We start from the raw sequence: 21,245 nt of genomic DNA, 5'->3' as shown, positions 1-21,245 counted from the left end.
AGTCCATGCCTCTATTCTTTTTTCCAAAGTGCAAGACATCGCACTTGCCCACGTTGAATTTTATCAGCCATTTCTTGGACCACTCTCCTAAACTGTCTAAATCTTTCTGCAGCCTCCCCACCTCCTCAATATTACCTGCCCCCCCACCTATCTTTGTATCATCGGCAAACTTAGCCAGAATGCCCCCAGTCCCGTCATCTAGATCGTTAATATATAAAGAGAACAGCTGTGGCCCCAACACTGAACCCTGCGGGACACCACTCGTCACCGGTTGCCATTCCGAAAAAGAACCTTTTATCCCAACTCTCTGCCTTCTGCCTGACAGCCAATCGTCAATCCATGTTAGTACCTTGCCTCGAAACCATGGGCCCTTATTTTACTCAGCAGTTTCCCGTGAGGCACCTTATCAAAGGCCTTTTGGAAGTCAAGATAGATAACATCCATTGGCTCTCCTTGGTCTAACCTATTTGTTATCTCTTCAAAGAACTCTAACAGGTTTGTCAGGCACGACCTCCCCTTACTAAATCCATGCTGACTTGTCCTAATCCGACCCTGCATTTCCAAGAATTTAGAAATCTCATCCTTAACGATGGATTCTAGAATCTTGCCAACAACCGAGGTTAGGCTAATTGGCCTATAATTTTCCATCTTTTTCCTTGTTTCTTTCTTGAACAGGGGGGTTACAACAGTGATTTTCCAATCCTCTGGGACTTTCCCTGACTCCAGTGACTTTTGAAAGATCATAACTAACACCTCCACTATTTCTTCAGCTATCTCCTTTAGAACTCTAGGATGTAGCCCATCTGGGCCCGGAGATTTATCAATTTTTAGACCTCTTAGTTTCTCTAGCACTTTCTCCTTTGTGATAGCTACCATATTCAACTCTGCCCTCTGACTCCTGAATTGTCGGGATATTACTCATGTCTTCTATTGTGAAGACTGACGCAAAGTACTTATTTAGTTCCTCAGCTATTTCCTTGTCTCCCATCACAAAATTACCAGCGTCATTTTGGAGCGGCCCAATGTCAACTTTTGCCTCCCGTTTGTTTTTAATGTATTTAAAGAAACTTTTACTATCATTCCTAATGTTACTGGCTAGCCTACCTTCATATTTGATCCTCTCTTTCCTTATTTCTCGCTTTGTTATCCTCTGTTTATTTTTGTAGCTTTCCCAATCTTCTGGCTTCCCACTACTCTTTGCCACATTATAGACTTTCTCTTTTGCTTTGATGCATTCCCTAACTTCCTTTGTCAGCCATGGCTGCCTAATCCCCCCTCTGATAACCTTTCTTTTCTTTGGGATGAACCTCTGTACTGTGTCCTCAATTACTCCCAGAAACTCCTGCCATTGCTGTTCTACTGTCTTTCCCACTGGGCTCTGCTCCCAGTCGATTTTCGTCAGTTCCTCCCTCATGCCCCTGTAGTTACCTTTATTTAACTGTAACACCTTTCCATCTGATTCTACCTTCTTTCTTTCAAATTGCAGATTGAATTCTACCATATTAAGATCACTGCCTCCTAAGTGTTCCCTTACTTTAAGATCTTTAATCAAGTCTGGCTCATTACATAACACTCAGCCCAGAATGGCCTGTTCCCTCGTGGGCTCCATCACAAGCTGTTCCAAAAAGCCCTCCTGTAAACATTCAATGAATTCCCTTTCCTTGGGTCCACTGGCAGCATTATTTACCCAGTTCACCTGCATATTGAAGTCCCCCATGATCACTGTGACCTTGCCTTTCTGACATGTACTTTCTATTTCGTGGTGCATTTTGTTGCCCTGGTCCTGACCACAGTTAGGAGGCCTGTACATAACTCCCATTATGGTTTTTTTGCCTTTGTGGTTCCTCAACTCTACCCACACAGACTCCACATCATCTGACCCTATGTCGTTCAGTGCTATTGATTTAATTTCATTCCTAATTAACAAGGCAACCCCGCCCCCTCTCTGTCTTTTCGATAGGTTGTGAATCCCTGGACATTTAAATGCCAGTCCTGAACCCCCTGCAACCATGTCTCTGTGATGCCTACCACATCATACCTGCCAGTCACAATCTGGGCCACAAGCTCATCTACCTTGTTCCGTACACTGCGCGCCTTTAAATATAGCACCTTTAATTCTCTATTGACCGTCCCTTTTTGTTTTCTTAGTGTGGTGGACCTTGGTTTACTGAGCCTTTCCATACACTGTGTCATATTTTGTGGGATGGGGACTATCGTAACCTCTCCTGAGTTCTGTCTTTTCGTGCTTTTTTGTATTCCTAAGCAGCTACGCTTCCCACAGATTACTTCACCTCTTGGTTCCCTGACTTTCCCTTCCCACCCCAATCTCTAGTTTAAAGTCCTACTGACCACCCTATTTACTCTTTTCGCCAGAACACTGGCCCCAGCTCGGTTCATGTGGAGACCATCCCAACGGTATAGGTCCCCCCTGTCCCAAAACTGATGCCCGTGTTCCATGAAAAGGAACCCGTCTTTCCCACACCACTCTTTCAGCCACGTGTTAACTTCCCTTATTCTTGCCTCCCTATGCCAGCCTCTTCCATGCAGCCCCCTCCCACTCCATCACCCACTTGCGCACCATCGCCGCATTAGCGGCCCAGTAGTACCCACAGAGGTTGGGCAGCGCCAGCCCCCCCTCCCCCAAGCCATCCCTACTCCACTCCTGGAACACCCTTCTCACCCTCGGAGTCCCTTGAGCCCACACAAACCCCGTTATGCTCCTGTTGACCCGCCTAAAGAAGGACTTCGGGATAAGAATGGGGAGGCACTGGAACTGGAACAAAAACCTTGGGAGCACCGTCATCTTGACTGACTGCACCCTACCCGCCAGGGACAGTGGCAACGTGTCCCACGTCTTAAACTCCGCCTCCATTTGCATCACCAGCCTCGTGAAATTAAGCCTATGCAGGGCCCCCCAGCTCTTGGCCACCTGGACCCCCAAATTTCTGAAACTCCTCTCCGCCCTTTATAGTGGGAGCTCGCCAATCCCCCTCTCCTGGTCCCCTGGGTGAACCACGAACAACTCGCTCTTCCCCATGTTGAGCTTGTACCCTGAGAAATCCCCGAACTCCCTGAGGATCCTCATTACTTCCGGCATTCCCCCCACCGGGTCCGCCACATACAGCAGCAAGTCGTCCGCATAGAGCCACAACCTATGCTCCTCCCCACCCCGCACCAGCCCCTTCCAGTTCCTCAACTCCATCAGTGCCATAGCCAGGGGTTCAATCGCCAGTGCGAAGAGCAGGGGAGAGAGGGGCCACCCCTGCCTCGTCCCTCGATGCAACCAAAAGTACTCAGACCTCCTCTTGTTCGTGGCCACACTTGCCATCGGGACCTCGTATAACAGCCTAACCCACCTGACGAACCCCTCCCCAAACCCGAACCTCTTCAGCACCTCCCACAATTACCCCCACTCTACCCTATCGAAGGCCTTCTCAGCGTCCATCGCCACCACTATCTCCGCCTCCCCCTCCCTCGCCGGCATCATAATAACGTTCAGGAGTCTCCGCACATTCGCGTTCAACTGCCTCCCCTTCACGAACCCCGTCTGGTCTTCGTGGATAACCTGTGGCACCCAATCCTCAATTCTCATGGCTAAGACCTTCGCCAGCACCTTGGCATCTACATTTAACAACAAAATCGGCCTGTAAGACCCACACTGCAGGGGATCCTTGTCCCGCTTCAGGATCAAGGAGATCAATGCCCGGGACATTGTCGGGGCAAAGCCCCCCCCTCCCTTGCCTCATTGAAGGTCCTAACCCTCCCCCGCGAGGCCCCATCCCCCCTACCGGCCATCCACCCTCTACTCCGTTTACTTGCCCCCCTCAAGAGCCCACCCGACAGACCCAACCAAAACAGTGCCCAACCCACCCTAACCACCCACACTGAACCAAAAAGAAACAAGAACAAAGAACCCCCCCTCAAAATGTAACACAACAACAACAGTCCCCGACCATCCCCACGCCCGACCCCCCATCCCGACCCTCAGTTTGTGTCCAGCTTCTCGGCCTCAACAAAGGCCCACGCCTCCTCCGGGGACTCAAAATAATGGTGCCGGTCCTTGTAGGTGACCCACAGACACGCCAGTTGCAGTATGCCAAACTTCACCCCCTTGCTGTGCAGCACCGCCTTCGCCCGGTTGTACCCGGCCCTCTTCTTCGCCACCTCCGCGCTCCAGGCCTGATATATTCAAACCTCCGTGTTCTCCCACCTGCTGCTCCTCTCCTTCTTGGCCCACCTGAGCACACACGCCCGATCAGCGAACCGATGAAACCGCTCCAGCACCGCCCGCAGCGGCTTGTTAGCCTTGGGCCTCCTCGCCAGCATGCTATGGGCGCCTTCCAGCTCCAGGGGCCCCTGGAAGGACCCCGCTCCCATCAGAGAGTTTAACATGGTGACCCCCATGTCCGACCCCTTCAGCCCCTCCGGGAGGCCCAGGATCCGCCGATTCTTCCGCCTCGACCGATTCTCCATCTCCTCGAACCGTTCCTGCCATTTCTTGTGGAGCGCCTCGTGCGCCACCTTTACCGCTAGGCCCAAGATCTCGTCCTCGTTATCTGAGATCTTTTGTCGGACCTTGCGGATCGCCACCCCCTGGGCCATCTGGGTCTCCAGCAGCTTATCAATAGAAGCCTTCATCGGCTCCAGCAGGTCCGCTTTGAGCTCCCTGAAGCAGCGCTGGATAACCTCCTGCTGCTCCTGCGCCCACTGCATCCATGCTGCCTGGTCCCCGCCCGCCGCCATCTTGCTCTTCTTTCCTCGCACTTTCTTTGGCATCACCATCACTTTTTTAGTCGCCCCGCTCCTTGTCCAAGCCATACACTGTCGGGGGAATGTTGCAGTCTTCTTCCTACACTGGGAAATGTCAATAAAATGCCGTTGGGGGCCCTGAAAAAAGCCCCAAAGTCCGTTCCAAGCGGGAGCTGCCGAACGTGCGGCTTAGCTCTGCATAGCCGCAACCGGAAGTCGTATCAGGCTGAGGTTAGCACATGATGAGGATGTGTGGAATCTGCTCAAAGTATCCGCCCAAAGACCCGCCTCTATCTCACCCCCCTAGCTCTTCTTCCCATTTGCACTTTAGCTCCTCTATCTGAGTTACCTCTGACTCCATGAGTTAATAATAATCACTTATTATCACAAGTAGGCTTCAATGAAGTTACTGTGAAAAGTCCCTCGTTGCCAGATTCCGGCACCAGTTCAGGGAGGCCGGTACAGGAATTGAACCTGCGCTGCTGGCCTTATTCTGCATTACAAGCCAGCTGTTTAGCCCACTGTGCTAAACCAGCCCCAGTAGTTCTTTATAGATATCGAGACATTCCCCTCTCCCACCCCCGTTATGGAAACTACACTGTCCTGTATCCCCTGTGGCAGTAGGAGCAGGAAGGTCGAAACCTGCCTTTGCAAAAAAATCACATGTCTGCAGATATCTAAACCCATTCCCTGCCGGCAATTCAAATTTCTCCTCTAAATCCTCCAAACAGGGAAAGCTCCCATCTATGAATAAATCTCCTATCATCTCAATCTCTGCTCTCTGCCATCTCCAAAACCCCCCATCTAGCCTCCCCGGAACAAACCGATGAACGTTACAAATTGGAGCCCAGACCGATGCTCCCTCCACTCTCATATGTTTCCTCCACTGCCCCCAGGCTCTCAGGGCTGTCACTACCACCGGGCTTGTGGAGTATCGGGCTGGTGTGAACGGCAGTGGTGCCATTATCAATGCCCCCAGACATGTGTCCTTACATGATGCCGCCTCCACTCACTCCCACACTGACAACGCCCCCCCCCCAACCCCCTCTACCCACTTCCTAATCATGGCTATGTTTGCCGCCCAGTAATATTTGCGACAGTTCGGCAGCGCCAACCCCCCCTCCCTCCAACCAAGCTCCAGCAGCACTTTCCTCACTCGCGGGGTTTTACCCACCCACACAAAACCAGAAATCACCTTATTTACCTGTTTTAAAAAGGCCTTTGAGATAAAGATGGGGAGGCACTGGAAAACAAACAGAAATCTCCGGAGGACTGTCATTTTCACGGTCTGTACTCTCCCTGCCAGTGACAACGGGAACATGTCCCACCTTCGAAAGTCCTCCTTCATTTGTTCCGCTAGCCAGGTCAAATCTGGAATCTATTATTAAGGAGGTCTTAACAAGGCACTTAGAGAAACATAGGATGATCAGACAAAGTCAACAAGGCTTTACGAGTTTGACACATTTATTGTGTCTTTGAAGACATAACAAGCACAAAGAACAAAGAAAAGTACAGCACAGGAACAAGCCCTCGGGCCTCCAAGCCTGCACCGATTATGCTGCCCATCTAACCTAAAATCTTTTACACTTCCAGGGTCTGTATCCCTCTATACCCATCTTATTCATGTATTTATTAAGACGCCCCTTAAAAGTCACTATCGTACCTGCTTCCTCTGGCAGTGAGTTCCAGGCACTCACCATCATCTGTGTAAAAGATATCCCTCGCACATCTCCTCTGAACTTTGCCCTTCACACCTTAAACCTATGTCCCCTTGACCTTAAACCTATGTCCTCTTTCACTCTGGGAAAAAGCTTCTGACTATCTGTGGTAGTCTGTATTAGGGGTATTACGGTACCTAGATTGAGTAAGATCATTGGTGTGGGAGGTACCTGAAACAGGAAGATCATTGGTTTCGCCCAGTAAGGCGGAGTATAAGAGCCTGTGTCTCCCTAGCAGCTGCATTCTGTACCTGCGCTGCTGGGGGAAACATCTAGTACAATAAAGCCTTCAATTGTCATCCAATCTCGCTTCTGGAGTCATTGATCGAGCATCAATTTATTGGACTAGATTTTAAAGCATGGAGCTCCGAATCAAGCTGGAGTGTCTGCAGCTCAGCCCCCACACGACAAACTCAGCGGCAACCAAACACTGGCTGGCGTGCTTCAAAGGGTACCTCAGGACGGCCACAACTGCACCCACGGAGGACCAGAAACTGCAAGTTCTCCACTCGACGGTGAGCCCAGAGATGTACACCCTCATCGTGGATGCAATGGCCCTGTTGAAAGGACACTACGTTCGCCCAGTAAACCAGGTTTACGCCCGACATCTGCTAGCGACAAGGCGACAAATCCCGGGGAAATCGCTGGATGAATTCTACCGCGTGCTTCTGGTACTGGGTAGGAACTGTGACTGCCTGCAAGTTTCAGCCAGCGACCACACAGAACTTTTAATCCGGGACCATTCGTTGCAGGTATGCTGTCCTCTCAAATCCATCAGCGGCTGGAAAAAGAGACACTAGGCCTCAAGGAGGCACGGGCCCTTGCTAGCTCCCTGGATGTGGCCTCCCGAAATGCCCGCGCGTACGTCCCCGACTGGCAGCCCCTTGGGCGCGTGGAACCCACCCGCGGCCGACCCCGATGCATTCCCCATCGCCCCACAAGCTTGTGCCATGTGGCTACCAGGCAACCCCGGGGGGGCCCCGCTGTTATTTCTGCGGGCAAGCCAAGCACTCCAGGCAGCGCTGCCCGGCCCGCTCCTCCACCTGCAAAGGTTGTGGCAAAAAGGGCCATTTTGTGGCGGTATGCCAGGCCCAGGCGGTCGCCGCTGTCTCCGGGGGCGAACCGGGGCCGTCACCACAACCCTCCCCACGGGCCATGTGCGGGCCACGGGCGCCGCCATCTTCATTTTCCCCAGCCATGTGCGGGCCCTGGGTGCCGCCATCTTGTTCCCCAGGGACCACGTGCGATGCGTGGGCGCCGCCATCTTGCCCACCCCAGCCATGTAGGACCCGTGGGTGCTGCCATCTTGGCTGGAGTCTCAGGTCCCCGATTCGCATGACCACACACCGCCCGAGGAAAATCCTCAACTTTTACCACGATTCGCCTCGGTGACCTTGGACCAGTCTCGGCCCCGAACGCTCTCGACCGCAACGACAACTGTGCTCATCAACGGGCACAAAACATCCTGCCTGATCGACTCCAAGAGCACAGAGAGCTTCATACACCACAACACGATAAGGCGCTGTTCTCTTCCCATACATCCAGTTAACCAAAGAATCTCCCTGGCCTCCGGGTCTCAATCTGTAGAGATCAAGGGGTTCTGCGTAGCGAACCTCACGGTCCAGGGAAGAGAATTAAAAAATTTCCGACTCTACATCCTCCCTCACCTCTGTGCTGCTACGCTCCTGGGATTGGACTTCCAATGCAACCTCCAGAGCTTAACCTTTAAATTCGGCGGCCCTATACCCCCCCTCACTGTCTACAGCCTCGCGACCCTCAAGGTCGACCCACTTTCCCTTTTTGCGAACCTCACCCCGGATTGCAAACCCATCGCCACCAGGAGCAAACGGTACAGTGCCCAGGACCGGACCTTCATTAGGTCGGAAGTCCAGCGGCTACTGAAGGAAGGTATTATCGAGGCTAGCAACAGCCCCTGGAGAGCTCAAGTAGTGGTTGTAAAGACCGGGGAGAAGCACAGGATGGTCATCGATTATAGTCAGACCATCAACAGGTATACGCAGCTCGATGCGTACCCCCTCCCCCGCATATCTGATTTGGTCAATCAGATTGCACAATACAAGGTCAATCAGATTGCACAATACAAGGACCTCAAATCCGCCTACCATCAGCTCCCCATCTGCCCGAGCGACCGCAAGTACACTGCATTCGAAGCAGATGGGCGGCTCTACCACTTCCTAAGGGTTCCCTTCGGTGTCACAAATGGAGTCTCGGCCTTCCAACGGGAGATGGACCGAATGGTTGACCGGTATGGTTTGCGGGCCACGTTTCCGTACCTCACCAACATCACCATCTGCGGCCACGACCAGCAGGACCATGACGCCAGCCTCCGCAAATTCCTCCATACTGCAAAAACCCTTAACTTAACCTACAACAAGGACAAATGCGTGTTCAGCACCGACCGTCTAGCCATCCTCGGCTACGTGGTGCATGATGGAATCATAGGCCCAGATCCCGAACGCGTGCGCCCCCTCATGGAGTTTCCCCTCCCCCACTGCTCCAAGGCCCTCAAACGCTGCCTGGAACATTTTCATATTACGCCCAGTGGGTCCGCAATTATGCGGACAAGGCCCGCCCACTAATCCAATCTTCTGTTTTCCCCCTGTCGGCAGAGGCTCGCCAGGCCTTCAGCCGCATAAAGGTGGACATCGCAAAAGCCACGGTGCACGCAATCGATGAATCTCTTCCCTTCCAAGTCGAAAGCGACGCGTCCGACGTAGCTCTGGCGGCCACCCTCAAACAAGCGGGCAGGCCCGTGGCCTTCTTCTCACGCACCCTCCATGCTTCAGAAATCTGTCATTCCTCCATTGAAAAGGAGGCCCAGGCCATAGTAGAAGGTGTGCGGCACTGGAGGCATTACCTGGCCGGCAGGAGATTCACGCTCCTCACTGACCAACGGTCGGTAGCTTTCATGTTCGATAATGCACAGCGGGGCAAGATAAAGAACGATAAGATCTCACGGTGGAGGATCGAGCTCTCCACCTACAACTATGAGATCTTTATCGTTCCGAATCCTGATGCCCTATCCCGTGGCACATGTGCCAACGCACAAGTGGACCGACTCCGGGACCTCCATGAGAACCTCTGCCACCCGGGGGTCACTCGATTCTTCCATTTTACCAAGACCCGCAACCTGCCCTACTCCCTCGAGGAGGTCAGGACCGCCACCAGGAACTGCCAGATCTGCGCGGAGTGCAAGTCGCACTTCTACAGGCCAGAGAAAGCGCATCTGATAAAGGCTTCCCGTCCCTTTGAACGCCTCAGTATGGACTTCAAAGGGCCCCTCCCCTCCACCGACTTCAACACGTACTTCCTGAACGTGATTGACGAGTACTCCCGGTTCCCTTTCGCCATCCCCTGCCCAGACATGACCACAACCACCATCATAAAAGCCCTCCGGGGTATCTTTACCCTGTTCGGTTTACCCGCCTACATACACAGCGATAGGGGGTCCTCCTTCATGAGCGACGAACTGCATCAATTCCTGCTCAGCAAGGGCATCGCCTCGAGCAGGACGACCAGTTATAACCCCCAGGGAAACGGACAGGTAGAGAGGGAGAACGGAACGGTCTGGAAGACCGTCCTACTGGCTCTACGGTCCAGGAATCTCCCAGTCTCCCGCTGGCAGGAGGTCCTTCCCGATGCACTCCACTCCATCCGATCACTGCTGTGTACCACGACAAACGAAACAACTCATTTCTGCGGCCAGTCCCAACACCCCCGGAGCACTGCCCGGCCTGTAACGCGAACTGCAGCAGCTGCGGGAGAAAAGGACATTCCGCCAAAGTTTACCTGGCCAGGTCCAAGAAATCTAGCTCACAGGCCCAATCCTCAGACTCACAGGCCCGCAGACCCCGCAGTGTGGCAGCGTGTCTGCCGACTCCGCCCCCTGTAGACGCGTCATCAGCCTCGTGCTATCCATGGGGGCAGCCAACTTCCAGCCCTCACAGCACATGCGACTCATGGGGGCCGCCATCTTGGCCACCTCCCCCACGCGGCCGGCCACGTGCGATCCATGGGGGCCACCATCTTGGCCACCATCTGCTACTCCGCTCGACGCCTGCGATCAACAAGGGCAGTCATCGCAGAACCGCCCCAGCACCGCCTACCACGCCGGCTACCCGCAACTCAGCGCGGTCACCCTGGACCAGTCGCGACCCAAGCACCTCCGGAGATCCATGATGACCGTCGGGGTAAACGGGCACAAAATGCCTTTTTGACTCCAGGAGCACAGCGAGCTCCATTCACCCAGACATAGTAAGACGCTGCTCGCTCCCAATTTTCCCGGCACACCAAACCATCTCCCTCGCCTCTGGGTCCCATTTGGTGCAAATCCGAGGGTGCACTACTGCAACCCGAGCAATACAGGGCGCCGAGTACGCCAATTTTAAATTATATGTGCTCCCAGAACTCTGCGCTCTTCTCCGATTGGGACTAGATTTCCAGTGCAACCTCAGGAGCTTAACCCTGAAGTTCGGGGGGCCCCTACCCCCACTCACCATATGCAGCCTCGCGATCCTAAATGTCGACCCTCCCCCATTCTTCGCAAACCTCACCGCCGACTGCAAAGCAGTCGCCACCAGAAGCAGGCGGTATAGCATACAGGACAGGACTTTTATCAGGTCCGAGGTCCAACGACTCTTGCGGGAGGGAGTCATCGAGGCAGCAATAGCTCCTGGAGAGCTCAGGTGGTGGTCGTCAGGACCGGGGAAAAGAACCGGATGGTTGTAGATTACAGTCAAACCATAAACCGGTACACGCAACTCGATGCATACCCCCTTCCCCGGATTGCAGACATGGTAAACCAGATCGCACACTACCGGGTGTTCTCTACGGTGGATCTGAAGTCTGCATACCACCAGCTCCCAATCCGCCCGGAGGAACGCCACTACACGGCTTTTGAGGCAGATGGCTGCCTTTTCCACTTCCTCCGAGTCCCCTTTGGCGTCACGAACGGGGTTTTGGTGTTCCAAAGAACAATGGACCGAATGGTGGACCGGTAGGGGCTGCGGGCCACACTTCCGTACTTGGACAATGTCACCATCTGCGGCCATGATCAGCAGGACCACGACGCCAGCCTCCACAGATTTCTCCAAACCGCCCAAACCCTAAACCTCACGTTCAACAAGAAGAAATGCGTTTTCCGCACAACTATACTAGCCATCCTTGGCTACGTCGTGAAAACGGGCTCTAGGGCCCGACCCTGACCGTATGCACCCCCTCCTGCAATTCCCCCTCCCCCACTGCCCCAAGGCCCTGAAGAGGTGCCTCGGGTTCTTTTCATATTATGCCCAGCGGGTGCCCAACTATGAGGACAAAGCCCGCCCACTAATCAAGGCCACCATCTTCCCACTGGCAACTGAGGCCCGCCAGGCCTTCAGCTGCATCAAGGCGGACATCGCCAAAGCCGCGATGCGCGCGGTGGACGAGTCCGTCCCCTTTCAGGTGGAGAGCGACTCATCAGAGGTCGCTCTCGCCACTACCCTCAATCAAGCAGGCAGACCGGTAACGTTTTTTTTGCGCACCCTCACCACCTCTGAAATTCGGCACTCCTCAGTCGAAAAGGAGGCCCACGCCATCGTGGAAGCCGTACGGCACTGGAGGCACTACCTCGCTGCATATGGTGAGTGGGGCAGCACGGTAGCATAGTGGATAGCACAATTGCTTCACAGCTCCAGGGTCCCAGGTTCGATTCCTGGCTTGGGTCACTGTCTGTGTGGAGTCTGCACGTCCTCCCCGTGTGTGCGTGGGTTTCCTCCGGGTGCTCCGGTTTCCTCCCACAGTCCAAAGATGTGCAGGTTAGGTGGATTGGCCATGTTAAATTGTCCTTAGTGTCCAAAATTGCCCTTAGTGTTGGGTGTGGTTACTGGGTTAAGGGGTTATGGGGATAGGGTGGAGGTGTGGGCCTCGGTAGGGTGCTCTTTCCAAGAGCCGGTGCAGACTCGATGGGCCGAATGGCCTCCTTCTGCACTGTAAATTCTATGAAATTCTAATTCTACCTCATCACCGACCAACGATCGGTAGCCTTCATGTTCGATAATACGCAGCGGGGCAAAATCAAGAACATTAAGATCTTGAGGTGGAGGATCGAACTCTCCACCTATAATTATGATATGGTATATCGTCCCGGGAAGCTCAATGAGCCCCCAGAGGCCCTGTCCCGCGGCACATGCGCCAGCGCGCAAGATGACCGACTACGGGCTATCCACGATGACCTCTGTCACCCGGGGGTCACCCGGCTTATCCACTATATCAAAGCCCGCAACCTGCCCTACTCCACCGAGGAGGTCAGAGCTATGACCAGGGATTGCCAGATCTGTATGGAGTGTGAACCGCACTTCTATCGACCAGATAAGGCCCACCTAGTGAAGGCATCCCGGCCCTTTGAGTGCCTCAGTATCGATTTCAAAGGGCCCCTCCCCTCCAATAACCGCAATACATATTTCCTCAATATTATTGATGAGTTCTCCCGCTTCCCCTTTGCATTCCCTTGCCCCGACATGACCACGTCCACCATCATTAAAGCCCTACATAGTGTCTTCACCCTGTTTGGTTGCCTGTACTGATCCTGCGGTCCAGGAATCTCCCAGTTTCCCACTGGCAGGAGGTCCTCCCCGATGCACTCCACTCTATTAGGTCCCTACTTTGCACGGCCACAAACGATACCCCTCATGACCACCTATTTGTTTTCCCTAGGAGATCCACCTCAGGGGCCTCGCTTCCATCCTGGCTGAAGACACTGGGGCCCGCCCTGCTCAGAAAACACGTCAGAGCCATAAGTCCGACCCTCTGGTAGAGAGGTTCCAGCTCCTACACTCCAACCCCCAATATGCAAATATCGAACACCCCGATGGCTGACAGGATACGGTCTCCCTCCGGGACTTGGCGCCCGCCGGTTCCACCACTACCACGTTCGCCCCTCCACCATATCCCGCCCAACCTACCATGACCAGCGCCCCTGCCCCGATATGGCTCCCGCGCTCCCTCCCGCCCGCCATCCCCCCTTCACCGATCTACAAGAATGAAACTCCAGAAGAGACGCTCTCGGAGTTCACATCTATACCCGCACCGGCGCCCTCACTACCGATGCCAGCACGGACAAGTTCAACACACGGGCCAGCAACAACGCCAGAGCTTCGGCGATCACAGTGCTCAATCCGTGCGTTGGACCGGCTGAACTTTTGAACCCGTCACCCCCACCATTGTATCTGTACCATGCTTTGCCCTTGTATTTGTATCTGTGCTATGCTGTTGCCCTTGTGGACTCCACCTATGGGCCATTGTATGGCATTATCCATATGGGAACATGTTGGGCCATGTATGGGCTCTGCCCATGGCTCCTCCCCTTGAAGGGAGGTATAAAGAGCAGTCGACTTGTAGGCGGTTCTCAGTATTGGATCGCAGGCAGGCACTGTTCTAAGTTGATTAAAGCCACGATTTACTTCTACTCTTGTCTCGAGTGAATTGATGGTTGCATCACTGATCAGACCAGTTACATTTTCCTCAAAATTATTTATATGTACTACAAACAGCAAAGGTCCCAGCACTGATCCCTGCGAAACACCACTATTCACAGCCCTCCATTCAGAAAGCAGCATTCCACTGCTACCCTCTGTCTTCTATGTCTGAGCCAGGTCTGTATATATCTTGCCAGCTCACCTCTGCTCCCATGACTTCACCTTTTGTACCAGTCTGCCATGAGGGATCTTGTCAAAGGCCTTACTGAAGTCCATGCAGACAACATTCACTGCCCTGCCTTCATTAATCATCATTGTCACCCCCTTGAAAAACTCAATCAAGTTAGTAAGACATGACCTCCGCTTCAGAAAATCAGGCTGCCTCTCGCTAATACATCCACTTATTTCCAAGTGGGAGTAAATCCTGTCTCGAAGAATCCTTTCCAATAATTTCCCTACCACTGATGTAAGGCTCACCGGCCTGAAATTTACTGGATTATCCTTTTAAGAAATATATTTTTATTGGCATTTTCAGTTTTATATACATTGCATTTCATGTTTGTTATTATACAGTACACAAGATTTTCTTGCACCTATTTACAATTTGTCACCGTTTGTCCCGTGCGCTATCCTCCCAGCCCCCTCTTGATACCCTCCCTGCTCGCTCGGGGGGGGGGGGGGGGGGGGTGCTTCCCCTCTACTTCGGCTCTCGTCCCTTCCCCCCCCGCTTTATTCCTGTGAGTTTCCACCGCGTCCGCCTTGTGGGTGGAGGGGGGGGCTCTTACCCACCCTCCCACCCCATCTGTGTTGTTCCTTTTATTCCCCTCAGGTTCTCTCCTCTCTCTCCCCCCCCCCCCCCCCCCCCGGGTTGTGTATTCTTGTCATTCCTCTTTTAGTTTTTTTTATTTTCCTCTCTGCTAGTTATTATTGGCCTCAAACAGGTTTTGGAACAGGCTGACAAATTGCCCCCATGCTTTAAGGAAGCCTTCTTCTGACCCTCGGATGGTGTATTTGATCTTCTCCAGGTGGAGCAACTCCGACAGGTGTGCCAGCCAGTCTGCAGCTCTGGGTGGTGCTGCTGATCGCCAGCCGAGCAGGATTCTCCGTGGCGGATTAGGGAAGGGAAAGCTAGAGCGTCGGCCTCTTCCCCATGTGTAGTTCTGGCTGCTCTGATACCCCGACGATTGCCACTTTTGGGCCTCTCTGGCACCGTTCACATTTATCCGGGAAAAACCTGCTCATTTGGGTTCTGGTCAGGTGTGCTCTGTGACCACTTTGAACTGCATAAGGCTGAGCCTTGCGCAGGAGGAGGTGGAGTTAGCCCTGCTCAGTGCTTCGCTCCAAAATCCCCAACTCACTTCTGTCCCCAGTTCGCCCCCCCATTTCCGTCTGGCCTCGTCCAATGGCGTTCGGGCCCTGTCCAGTCGCTGTCCATATATTTTCCCACAGAGTCCCCCTTCTTTACTGTCCATATTTATCAGGTTCTCTAATAGTGTGGTCTCTGGGCCCTGGGGTCTCCTATTGTCTCTTTGCGGAGGAAGTGTTTTATTTGTAGGTGTCTCATTTCTTGTCCTGTTGGTAGTTCCCATTCCTCCATCAATTCGTTCAGCGTCACTAGTTTGTTTCCTATATAGAAGTCCCTAACTGTCAGCGTTCCCCGTCCTGTCTCCATTTTCTAAAGGTGGTGTCTAGCATGGTTGGTGGGAACCTGGGGTTTCAGCAGATGGGGGCCATGGGGGACATCTTCGTCAGTCCGAAATGTTGCCTCAGTTGGTTCCACGTCAGTGTTGCAACAACCACTGGGCTGGATGAGTGCTGCTGTGGTTAGGGCTCAGAGAATCGCCCCCCTCCCGCACCCACTCCGAGTTAGGTCCGTGTACCCATCCCCTCACTCTCTCCGCTGTTGTTGCCCAGTGGTAGTACTGCAGGTTTGGGAGTGCCAGGCCACTCTTAATTTTCCTCCTTTGCAGTGTTGGTTTGGGGATTTTGGGATTCTTGCCCCGCCACACAAACACCACGATTAAACTGTCCACATTTTGGAAGAAGGCCTTGGGGATGAAAATCGTTATGGATCTAATTAGGAAGAGGAACCGCGGCAGCACGTTCACTTTGATCGTCTGCACGTTCCCCGCCAGGGAGAGTGGGAGTGCATCCCACCTTTGAAGATCTTTTTTGACTTCCTCCACCAGGCTTGTTTGGTTCCACTTGTGGATCTGTGTCCAGTCTCTGGCTATCTGGATCCCCAGGTATCAGAACCTATCTTGGGCTATTTTAAAAGGGAGCCCCTCCAGCTCTCTTCCTTTCCCATTTGGGTTCACTGGGAATGCCTCACTTTTGCCCAGGTTGAGTTTGTAACTCAAGACATTTCCAAACTCTTTCAGCATGTGCATAATTGCTTTCAGTCCCTCCTGTGGTTTCGAACCGTATAGGAGTAGGTCGTCTGCATAGGGTGAAACTCTGTGCTCTCTGTCTCCCCTTTGGATGCCATTTCAGCTTTGTGCGTCCTGCAAGGCTATCACCGGGGGTTTGATTGCTAGGGTAAACAGGAGTGGTGACTGTGGGCAGCATTTGAGACCTTCTACCGAGGGCTGTACACCTCCGAGCCCCCTGACAGGGACACAGGGATGAAACAGTTCCTCAACAGACTGGATATGCCAGTTGTGGGGAGGACAGGCAGGGAGAACTGGAAGCACCAATAATCTGGGAGAAATCATGGAGAGCATCAGCTCCATGTAGATGGGGAAAAAGCCGGGACCCAATGGGTCCCCGGCGGACTCCTATAAAAAATTTGCACCAGCCCTGGCCCCAATGATGTGTTTGCAGACTCACTGGCAAGGGGCACCTTGCCTCCCACACTAGCACAGGTCACAATCTCAGTGATACCACAAAAAGACAAAGAATCGACAGAATGTGGCTCATATAGACCCATTTCGCTACTAAATGTAGACGCAAAATACTTGCAAAGGTCCTGGTCAAAAGGCTGGAAGGCTGTGTACCAGAGGTGGTCGCAGAAGTCCAGATCGGCTTTTTCAAGGGTAGAGCAACTAACTAGAAACATTAGGCGGCTGATGAATATAATAATGACACCCCCGCGCACCCCCCCCCCTCCCCCCCCCCCCCCCCGGGGAGAGAACACTGGAAATGCTCATCTCCCTGGACACAGAAAAGTCTTCAACAGAGTCAAATGGAAGTGCCTCCTCGAGATACTGGAAAGGTTTGGGGTAGGAGCAGGATTCACCGCCTGGTTAAACTCCTGTACAATGCCCCCAAGGCGAGCGTTCAAATCAATGCCACCAGCTCTGAATACTTCCAGCTGCACAGAAGCACAAGGCAGGGATGCCCACCGTCCCCATTCCTTTTTACATCTCTCAAACAAAGGAATAGCATTAGCTATTCTCCAGTCCTCTGGGACCTCACCTGTAGCCAGAGAGGATACAAAGATTCTTGTCAAGGCCGCAGCAGTTTCCTTCCTTGCCTCCCTCAGTTATATGGGGTAGGTCCCATCAGGCTTGTAATGTTCTTGTTGGATGGCCTGATTTATATTACAAGAACACATGTAGCTAAAGCTATAAATTATTTATTAACATTCAACTATATACAAATCAACAGATGAATAACAGTATTGACAGGCACAAGCAATCTCTCTCTTCCAGCCCTCCAGTCAGTCTGAGGTCACCTGACTCTAACAGTCACTTATATACTAATGAGACTCCTAGTGGTCAGTTGGTGAATTGCAACACAACCATGATATCACCACAAGGCCTTGTGACTTATATACCTTAATGATTTTCAAGACGCAGAACACCTCCTCATATTTGATCTCAATGTGACCTAGACTATTCACACATCCTTAACCAGGCTTATCACCCACCAAGTCCTTCTATTTGTTGAAATCTATTGATGCCAAGTACTCATTTAATACCTCATCCATTTCCTCACCCATTCCCTTCCCATGTCCTTGAATCCTCTTTCTGGCTACCATCTGGCTCTTTATATACTTATAAAAAGCCTTGGGATTTTCCTTAATCCTGTTTGCCAATGACTTTTCATTACCCCTTTTAACCCTCCTGACTCCTTGTTTAAGTTCCTTCCTACGTTTCTAATATTCCTCACAGGCTTCGTGTGTTCCCAGACGTCTAGCCCTCACAAATGCTTTCCTTTTTCTTTTTGACTAGGCTCACAATATCCCTCATTATCCAAGGTCCTCATAACTTACCATATTTATCCTCCTTCCTCACGTCCTGAGTTCCTATCAACTGATATTTGAAAGCCTCCCACATGCCAGATGTTGATTTACCATCAAAGGTTAAATGAAGGGGGACTAGTAGATGTAGTATACTTGGACTTCCAGAAGACATTCGATAAGGTGCCACACTAAAGGTTAAACAATATAAGGGCTCATGGATTTAGGCAATTTAGGCATGGTTAAAAAGTAGGTTAACAGCATAAATCAGAGGCATTTTAAAGTTGGCAGTCTAGGACCAGTGGAGTGTCACAAGGATCAGTGCTGGGATGTCAGCTATTTACAATTTATATTAATGATTTAGATGGGGAGACAGAGCGTTATGATTCTAAATTTGCTGATGATACAAAGCTAGGTGGGAATGTAAGCTGTAAGGAGCGCATAAGGAGACTACAGACAGATAAAGACAGCTAAAGTGAATCGGCAACAAGCTGGCAAATGGAGAACAATGTGGGGAAGTATTCACCTTGGTTATAAGAATAGAAAAGCAGAATATTTTTTTAAAGTATGAAACTTATACATTTTGATGTTCGGAGAAACATAGGTGTAGTCGTACAAGTAACACCAAAAATAGCATGAAGATACAGCAAGCAATTATGAAAGCAAATGGTATTTTGGCCTTTAGTGCAAGGGAATTGGAGTGCATGAATAAAGAATTTGTGCTAGAATTGTACAGGGCTTTGGTGTGACTGTACTGTGTGCAGTTTCCAAGTTTTTGGAAGGATATTTTTGCCTTGGATGCAGTACAGTGAAAGTTCACTAGGTTGGTCCCTGGGAGAAGAGTGTTGTGCTACGGTGAAAGTCTGAGTAAAATTAGTCGACATTCTCTGGAGTTTAGAAGTATGAGAGATGGATCTCGTTGAAACATTCACGATTATGAAGCGGCTTGACAGGATGACACAAAGAGGTTGTTTCCCCTGTCTGGGAATCGAAAGGAAGGGTGCATCCAATCATTTAGGGCTGAGATGAGGGAAAACCTCTTCACTCAAAGGATTCTGAATTATTAGAATTCTCTACACTAAAGGGTGTGGACGTGTCACCATTGAATATATTTAAGGCTGAGGCAGACAGATTATTGGTCTCACGGGGAATCAAAGGGCATGGGGAGCAATTGGGGAAGTGGAATTCAAGCCCAAGATCAGCAATAATCATATAGAATATCAGAGCAGGATCAATGGGCCAAATGGTCTACGTCTGCTCCTATTTCTTTTGTTTTATGCTCTTATAATACATCTGTTGAGCTGATGCCATGAATGTACTCAAATATTATGATCAGGTCCTAAGGGACTTAACTGGCACAATTAACAATATAAGGGGCTGGAATCTCTGATTTTGGGACAAAATCCCCACGCTGTCGGGAAAACTGTGATCTTTTACGCCAGGAAAACTGGCGTCAAAAAGCCATGGATTCCTCATTTTGCTGGGGACTAGCAGGGAGCCGTCATAGAGCTTGCAGCTCTACCTGCTGCTACAGCCCCCAGCACTTCCGGGTCAGAGGCCACGCATGCGCACGGCGGTGGCCTTCAGTGGCCGCTGTCATGTGAGAGTACCTTTAAGAAATGGGTGCTTATAAATGTGTGTGTATATAAATATCTGTAGTGAGAGTACCTTTAAGAAATGGGTGATGTCAGAGAGTGGGTGGAGCTGGGCTGTCTGTCAGCTTTTTACTTTCGTTTTACACTGTTTGCTGCAATGAGTTTTAGTTTCGTTTTCAGTGTTGGAGCTGACGCCAGGCAGAGCAGGTGTACTGTTGATCTCTCTGCCATGAAAAGACTATCTCTTGATCATTTGGTGAATTCAGAAAGATAAATGTTCTCAGTAGTCATTGTAAACCTAATGTGCTTCTGTTAAAAGATTTGTCTTCTGGATGTTGTTTGGGAAGTTATTAAGGATTACTTAGTGTTGTATTCTTTGGGTGTTGTATTTGAATTAATGGTTGCTAAGATGTTCACTGTATGTTTTAAAAAGGTTAACTTGAGTTCATAGAATAAACATTGTTTTAATTTAAAAGTACTGTAAAGCTCTGTTTGCACCATACCTGTTGAGTGGACCGTATGCTCCCCATAACCACAGTCTATTAAAAGTTGTGGGTCAGATGAACTCCATGATACACTTTGGGGTTCTCTAAACCCAGGCCCATAACACAGTGCTGCATGGCGGACTCAACGCGTGGATCTGGACAGGCAAAGTAGTGCCCCGCATCGGCCGCTTGCGAGCCCCAGGCCGCCCGCCCACATTGCCCCAAGCCCAAAATGAAGCCCCACCTGCCCTCCGATCGGCCCTCCGCTGATTGTGGCGGCCCGGACTGAGTCAGAGTCTGGGTGTTTGGAGTCGAGGTTGCAGCCACACAAAGCAGGGCAGAAGCAGGAAGGGAGGCAGGCAGCTGCTGCGATGGCCAAGTTAGAAAGCCCGCCTCCAGTCACTGTTACATTGATCCAGCTCTGTAGATCAGTGTGAACTCCCTCACACTGCCCATCTCCCTCATCCATCCCTCATTATCCATGCCCTCCATTTCTCAGTCACACCTCCATGCCCACCATTTTCCCCATTTCCCATTATATCTTCCCATGCACCCCATGCCTCCATTCCCCTTGCACACCCCATGCCACTCATGGTGCTCCATACTCTCCATGCCTTCTCACCCAACCAAGATATCTGGGGCGGGATTCTCAGATCTCCACCGGGTCGGAGAATCGCCGGGGGGGGTGAATCCCGCCCCCGCCGGTTGCCGAATTCTCTGGCGCCGGGGATTTGGCGAGGGCGGGAATCACGCCGCGCTGGGCGGCGGCAGCTGGCAGTGGCCCCCCCGGCGATTCTCTGGCCCATGATGGGCCGAGTGGCCGCCCATTTTCGGTGGGACCAGGCTCTGCGGGCGGCCTCCGGGGTTCTCGGGGGTGCGCGAGATGATCTGGCCCCGGGGGTGCCCCCATGGTGGCCTGGCCCGCGATCGGAGCCCACCGATCCGTGGGCGGGCCTGTGCTGTGGGGGCACTCTATTCTTCCATGCGGCTGGTGTAACAGTTCATGATGGCTGGCGCGAAGATGAACCCCTCCTGCGCAT

The sequence above is a fragment of the Scyliorhinus torazame genome, chromosome 3, assembly GCF_047496885.1.
Source record: "Scyliorhinus torazame isolate Kashiwa2021f chromosome 3, sScyTor2.1, whole genome shotgun sequence".
NCBI lineage: Eukaryota > Metazoa > Chordata > Chondrichthyes > Carcharhiniformes > Scyliorhinidae > Scyliorhinus > Scyliorhinus torazame.
Note: the sequence above shows the minus strand (reverse complement) of the source record.